Source organism: Cryptomeria japonica, chromosome 3, assembly GCF_030272615.1.
Source record: "Cryptomeria japonica chromosome 3, Sugi_1.0, whole genome shotgun sequence".
NCBI lineage: Eukaryota > Viridiplantae > Streptophyta > Pinopsida > Cupressales > Cupressaceae > Cryptomeria > Cryptomeria japonica.
Window position 1 is genome coordinate 278,406,645 of NC_081407.1, and position 8,274 is coordinate 278,414,918.

Sequence of the window (8,274 nt, forward strand, 5' to 3'; positions counted from 1 at the left end):
AAGAAGAAATAGTGAAGCTTAGAAAGGATCTTGATAAGAGTAAGGATGAATTGAAAATGAGGAGCAAATATGAGAGTAGCACAAAATCCTTGGACAAGATGTTGAGCAAACAGAAGCAATCTAAAGATACCGGTGGCTTAGGATTTGATAAAGGAAAAAGTTCCAACAATAAAGATACATCCGGTAAGGAGATACAGTTCACTTCTTCAAGTGAATGTGAAGAGAAGAAAACATTCACAGTAAGCAAGGATACTAGTAAGAAGACTTATTCAGAAGCTGTTAGAAACCACCATGCAAACTGGTATACACAATCAATAAATTAGAGGCCACACTCAATGAACTAGAATGCAGATCTTAGGAGAAATGTAAAGGTTAATCATGAAGGGTTCACTAGAGTTAGCAACATGAAAGGAAGACCCCCAGTGAGACAAACATTTGTAGGACTAAGGCAACCAAACTGGTATGTTCCAAACTTTCATGGTTATTGTTACCGATGTAAAAAATTTGGACATAGGTTAGCTAACTATAGATTAATGAATAAGACCACTGTGATTTATGAAAAATAGAAACTCTTTTTCTACACTCCAGGAGATGAATGTCATCTGGTATCAATGTAATGGATTGGGTCATAGAAGTTATGAGTGTAGGAGAAGTCAACCAGTTTCCTATAATAATTTTTCAAACTCATTATTTAATATTGTGTACGGTGAAAAGTGGATAATAGAAACAACAATATTGAAAGACTAAATAAATTCAAACACAAAACCCTAGCCTAACAACAACAAAGATCCACCATAACATATGAAGATTACCTAAGACAATGTAAATCAACCAAATCACAAAGATTATACCATCACATGTCCACTAGGGTTTGAATCTCCATTCTTCCTATCTCCATTGATCTTGGTTGATATATTTTCTCTCAGATTTTATGTGTGCACAAGAGTTCAATAAAGAATGGAAATGTGGTTGATAGCTTGATCGCAAAAAGGCTTGATTGCATAAGATTGATTAAAATGCTTAGGAGGGTTGATAATGAAAGAAGCATTCTCTTATATAGAAGACACTGTAGTAAATCGAGGGATAAGATTAAGAGGTGTAAAAGATAGATGGTCAGCTAGGATTAAAGGGTAGGTAGAGAAAATAAGAAAATAATGAGAGGGTAGGTACTATAGGAATTAAGAGATGAATGACATGTGTCATAGGTAGAAAAGTGTAATGAATTAATTAAATAATTAAAGATTTATTTAATTAATAAAAAAAATGTGATGAATTAAATAAATAAAAATATTTATTTAATTTAAGAAAAGGGTAATTTAAATAAATAAAAGTATTTATTTAAATGAGGAAAAAGGCTAGAAGAGGATGAATGAATGAATTAAATAAATAAAGATTTATTTAATCAATAGAATAATTAGGATAAAATAATTAAATAAATAAAAATATTTATTTAATTAGATAGGACAATTTTAGGTGTCTACATTTTGCCCCTCTTTGAGACAATACAACTTGTCACGTTGTTTCAAAGAAGATAAGATGAACTGATACAAAGTTGCCCCAAGATGAGAATGATATGCCCCTTCGAGAGATTGGATGAAAATGCCTCAAAATATTTTAGACAATCTCTTGATAAGAAAGAAAGGCTAGAAAGGACTGACAAGATAGGATAGAGTGATAGAGTCACAGGATAAAGAAGATTGACATGAGAGAGTAGGGCTAGGGTAGTCTATAAGATAGACTACGAGGGAAAACATCCTCATTGTCATCCACACACCTAAGAGATCATAGTGTAGAGAGAGCAGAGACCAGTCAACAGCGATGGCATTAGTGTATAGATTTGATTGCATTCATCGATATCAAAAGCTAGCAGATGCAAGAGAGTCGGTGAGTACCCAAAAACCTCCTTGTACCTTGTTGCATTAATTTTTGTCATAAATGTATGTTAGGTAGGTCAATAAATTCATATGAGGTATGTCTTAGAAATTGTCGAGTGGGGCAAAAGATGGGAAGGCGCACCTACATTGGTGCCACATGCATCTGGGTAGGTTAGGCATGACTGCGTCAAATTAGAATGCGTCTATTGTTTCAAAGGCGTTTATGACAAATGCGAGCACGTTTGTGAAATGCAAGTGCATCTACGCAGGGTAAGTGCGTATATGAATGACAGAGGTGCGTTTGTGTAATCCAAGTGCATTTCTAAAATGTAGGAATATTTGTGTAGTATGTAAGTGCATTTGTGTCATGAATGCACGTTTATATCTTCGAGGTTGAATTGGTAGTTCTATGATAAACATACGCTACTGATTGGATAAGTTGTTGAGAGGATACACTCAAATAGGTCCTCTAGGGAGGACTGCGATAACATATAGGGCTAGGTTTGATAATTTTGTGATGGAACATACATTGCCAATTAGGAAAATACTCAAGAAGATACACTCAAGAAGAGGCCCTAGGATAGGATAGAGCGAGGCACTTTGTGATGAACATGGAGTACCACTAGGAATTGACAATTCTATGATAGAACATACGTTGTCAATTGGATTAGGATAAAATTGACAATTCTGTGATAGAAGATACATTATCAGTTGGATAAGCTACTCAAGAGGATACACTCAAGTAGGTACCCTATAAGAAAAGATAAAATCAACACTTTGTGATGAACAAGGAGTACTACTAGGATAAAGTGTCATATGATAGATATAAACACTATGATAGAAGAGAAACACTTTGTGATGCACAGGGAGTACTACTAGGATTTGACACAGAATGAGTCGTAGCTACAATCATAAGGTTAAGCCTTGTCTATTTGAGGTATATGACTTAGTTCTTAAGGAAAATCCTAAAAATTAGGAGGATAGAGAGAAGAAGGGCAAGTTTGAACCAAATTGGCTGGATCCTTATATCATCAGAGTAGTCTATGGATCAGGTGCATATCAGCTTTTGACACTAGATGAAGAACCTTTGGAAGATCCTATCAACAACATGCACCTTTGTAGGTTTTACATGTAGCTCTTTAGCATATCTTAATTCAAAAATACAAAAAAAATAAAAAATACAAAAATACAAAACAATCAAAAAAATCAAAAATATAAAAAAATCATCAAAAATAAAAAATCGTTACTTGGTGAAAACCTAGCAAACAAGCACCTTGTGACATAAATTTTTTTTTGAAAAAATTGAAAAACCTAAAGAGAAATAAATTCATCCAACGGTGAAAAACACTTCGATGGTGCCTTGGGCAAGTACCATGGTGAAAATCGGGTTACCAACGCCATGTGTAGAGACATTGCTCCTCCCTCCATCAAGATTCAATCTCATTCTTTCACTTTGCACACACTCACAACCTATCCATCCATAATAAACTTACCCATTCCCATCATGGCTTGTTATTGATCCACCTAAGATTGGTTAGCCATTCATAATAATCCTTCCTTTTCACCCCTATCCATCCATAATAAATCAGCTCCTATATGTGACAAAGGAAAATCCTAATTCTAGGGATGGGTGTGGAATTAAGAGCATCACACATTTTGAGAAGTACAGTTTATTCAGTTTTTTTCAATCTTTCCACACACAATCCACAATAAAGCAACACTTCCATCACAAATCCATAATAAAGTTTCATCTTCTCCTCAATAAAGTATTGAATTTCAAGGATTCAGTCAGTTTCAGATGAGACATAACAACAATGGGTTTCAAAATATTAACTCTTTCAATAGACTCAGACAACATTATGGTGCAGTGCTATCTATCCTTTTGTGAACGAAAATATTGTGACCACAATCAAATAGACTTATACAAGTGACAAGAAACACTAAACTTGAGGACTACAATGGATGTTGGTTTCGAGTCTTGGTTTTCTTTTCATTTTATCTTTTTGGTGACATGTCTTTTAGCTTAAATTTCAAGATGTCTCTAACTAGAGATTCTATCTCCAGGATGTCTTTGACTAGAAAGGCGAGGATGGGATATGATTTACCTCCTTTTGTGGCTGTCTTGGATGGTCTCTTAGTAATTATATGACTTATCCAAGGATATGAGGAAACTGTGAGTCTACTATGAATTGGGGCATTCCTTGCTTGCAATTGTCTAATCTCCACACAAATGGGTACAATGAATTTCTAGGTTGAACCTATATCTGGATTGTCATAAGCTATTTTCCATAATAAAGCTCAATGATGATAAAGAACAAGAAGCTCTTTCACTTCCATATCTTCTATCTTCCATCCCCCTTTCTTGATTGACCTCCATCGTCCTTCTGGAGTCCGCGTAGCCCGCTATCAAATGACTGAGTATAATGACATGCCAAAAATATTTGCATTTCATGTAGTTTGCACCTGCATTACTATATATTAGCATTTCGTACATACATATAGATATCACAATTTCACCACATCTTGCACACAACACACATTAGCACATTTTACATTCTCATCATGTAAATAGTTATTTGTATTATCATATTCATCTGCATTTCATATATTCACATATGCATAATGATGCTTTGCAAAATGGGGCAAGGTTAGACTAAAACCTATGGTCATATAACACACAAAAAACATAAGAAACAAAGAAGAGTTAGTGTTAATCAACCAAAAACTAGTCTAAGCAGGCATACCAAGAGAGACACTAAAAACATGATAAAAATATTTAACTATGGAAGTAAATACAACAAGGCATCTCCAAATGCCTTCTACCATGCTCTTAGCTCCTTCTCCCTTGTTCCTCTCCTCTCCAAGTTCCAAATTATTGTAGCTCTCAGCAGCTTTTTGCACTATGGATGCTTATGGAGGTTCAAGATTGTAGATGATTATGAAAAGTATGCAAATGCAAGCTTAATAACCAAATAAGGATGAGTTATCTAAATGCTATTTGTTAATTTTAACCAAAAGAGTGAATATGAGTAAGATATGATAAATGCTCTCTAAAATTCTCTATAACTCAGATGCATACAAGTTTTTAGGATCTGGATTATGAAGAAATGGGCTCTATTTATAGGAAAAATGGAGCAATGGATGGTTGAGATTGAGTAATCTCAACAAGGGTCAGGATTGAATGATATTCAATCCATGTGATGGCTTTCAACCCAATCCCAGGATGACAAGTCTCAATATGAGATAGGTTGAGAGGAGAGGGAATAAGCATTAAATGCTTGACATGACCTGAAGGTTAACTTGGGAGTTAAGGTCAAGGTTGCATTGATTGAATGAATTTGTTATTCAAAGAATAAAGCTTTTATCCAATGGATAAACTCTTGTGCAAAGGTAAAAGGGATAACCATGGTCAAAGCAATAAATGCTTGAGGAGACACATGAGTCACATGAGGGTTGAGTTAGGGGCTAACCTAAAATGGTCATGTAAGAGCCATAAGTGGTTTGGAAGACTTTAGAGGTTAAATTGTTGAACACACAAAGCATTTAATGCTTTTCAAAGACTTTGAAGTCTTTGAGAAGTGACTCCAAGTTACTTATGAATGTGACAATAATTAGGGGATGGATTAGGCTAATTGATTAGGATTAGATAGGTTCTAAAAGAATTGAGGAAGGGGATTTAGGAGGCGAGTGGGAGATGTAGGAAAATGCAAGTGGATGGGGAGAATAGATTTTTAATTAAAATAAAATTACTTTATTTCAATTTGTGGTTGCAAGTTGCATTTGTAGGAAAAAGCAAGTGGGGGGGGATTTAATGATTTAAATAAATATTTTATTTAATTTATTTAAAAGAGGAAAGAGGATTAAATTGAATAAATAAAATTTATTCATTTAATTGATTGTGAATTCGGTATAATTAATTGATTAAAATAAATTGAATAATTTATTTAATTAATAGGAGAATGTTTTGAAGATGAATTAATTAAATATTAATTTAATTAACTGATGGCTAGTGGATTTTTAATGAAATAAATAACAAATATTCATTTAATTAAAATGGATAGATTTATGTGACTATATTCGCCCCTCTTTGAGATGGTGTGGTTTATCGCGTCGTTTCAAAGAAAGAAAAATAGGTGTGAAGAAATGCCCCATAAAATATTAATTTAATGGGTGGTAGAAGAGATGGGCCAAAAAATTTCAAAAAATTGAGCGATCTCTCTAAAAAGAATGAAAATTGGCAGGGTGGTAGAAGAGAAGATTTAAGTAACGCTAGTGAAAAGTAGAAGAAATCGGAGATAAAATGGAGAAATGGGAGGCTTGGGAAGTTCATGGAGACCACGCCGATCAGCGGGGGAAGATTAGGGTTAAGACAAAGGGTATATATGAGGAGGAAGGGGTGAAAATAGGCTCATTTAGTGAAATTTTAGCTCTGATAGTGACCTTTGGGAAGTGCAAGCATCAGTCAGAATTTTAGTTCCTATAGTAGAGCACTGATTAGAGAGAGTCTGACGATCCAACGGCCAAACAATTATGGACCAGTGGTATGTGAATTTGAATTTTTTATTTTTATGCATTTTTTTTATGTTTTTTGCTTAGTCCAAGTTGAGTCAACACAATAGCACTAAAACTATGTTTTGGCACTGTTGTTAATTTAATTAGTGCTATTGTGTTGCTATAGTGCTATTGCATAGTGGTTTTAGTGCTTTTGTCAAGTCTGGCGCTATGGTATAGCTGCTTTAGTGCTGTTGTTTTCGTAGTGCTATTGAGTAGGTGATTGAGCACTATTGTTGTGAAGTAGTGCTATGGTATAGTCAATGTAGCACTATTGTTGGTTTAGCACTATTGCATAGTTGATTTAGCACTTTTGTGATAGTATTAGCGTTGTTGTATTCAAAATAGCATTGATGTGTAGGAAAATAGGTGCCTTAGTGTGTTTGAAAAAGGATCTCCCGATGCCAATGATGGATGGATGGAGATGTGAGGTGAGAGTTGTTTTGAACCATAGCAGCCCTGATGAAACTTAGGTCATTAGGATAAATACCTAATGAAGTCTAGGTGTGTCATGATTGCTTACCTATTGAGACCTAAAGATACTTGATCAAAGTATCTATTGATAGTCTAGGTTTAAACTTAAGAAAGTTTGAAACAAAACAAATGACGATGATGGTTGATGCATGTGTGTAGGACTATCTACGCATCTTACAAATGTGCAAGAGACATCCCATGACACAGGTGCTGCACAAGTGTTTGACAAAGGCCGAGGTGGATTGTATTGTAGCAACAAGCCTATACGACATTATGCATATGCCCATGATTCAGATGAATCATGGGTTAATCACATAATTGGTTGAGCAATGGCATAGTGAGACATGTACATTTCACTTGGCACAGGGGGAGATGATAGTAACACTAGAGGATGTATGGCGCATCTTGCACATTCCTATTCGAGGAGAGCTGGTGAACTATGACCGAGCATGGAGGACATTAGCAGTGCATAGATTTTTTGAGGAGGATGTCTATATTGATGACGGGTCGATAGCTTGAGAGGACATAGCAACCTTATATGAGCCATTACTAGCAGTGTTATCAGGGATTGTTGGGGGATTGTTGTGTCCAGATCGACGATCGCATGGGCTTACCGTTGGTTGGGGTTAGGTGATCAAGCAGATGATTACAGAGGGGACCCAGTTTGCTTGGGGATCATGCGTGCTATCACACTTATATCAGGATCTACATGAGGTAGCATACCAAGGGAGGGGGTCATTGGGAGTGTGTATCACATTACTGCATATCTGGGCATGGGAACACTTACCAGTTACCTGACCAGTCAGTTTGAGATTCTAAGCAGTGGACCAGCCATATGTATACATGTATGGTGGTATGATGAGTCAGCCCCACTTGGAGAAGTTAGAGTGGTGGTGGGGGGCATTGGATACATATATTAATTACAGAATATTAAGTGTATGTGTTATTTTTTTATTATGCATTGATGGTGCATGCAAGTGTGCAAGTGCACATTCTATGGTCCATGGAATCTGGAGTCTAATCAAGAACCCAATGTGATCATAGTATAGCCAAGGTATTGTTAATTGGAGGGGTAATACCTCATTTGTATTGTGAAAATGTGTTTTAATGTGCTATTGTTTTTTAGAATCAAATGTGGAAATCAAGTGTCTTATGTCTTATAATGTTGTGAGTTATCTCCTTAAGTTCCAGGGTGTATTGTTTTGTGTCACCATGTGTTGGATGTGTCATCGCATGTGTAAGTCATTGTTGGCAATATTGCATTATAACAGACAATGAAAGATTGTTGGCATTTCATAAGGATATTGAGAAGGTTGTTGATGATTATGGATATAACTGATTAAAGATGTTTTATTGTCTTGATATTATTATTTTG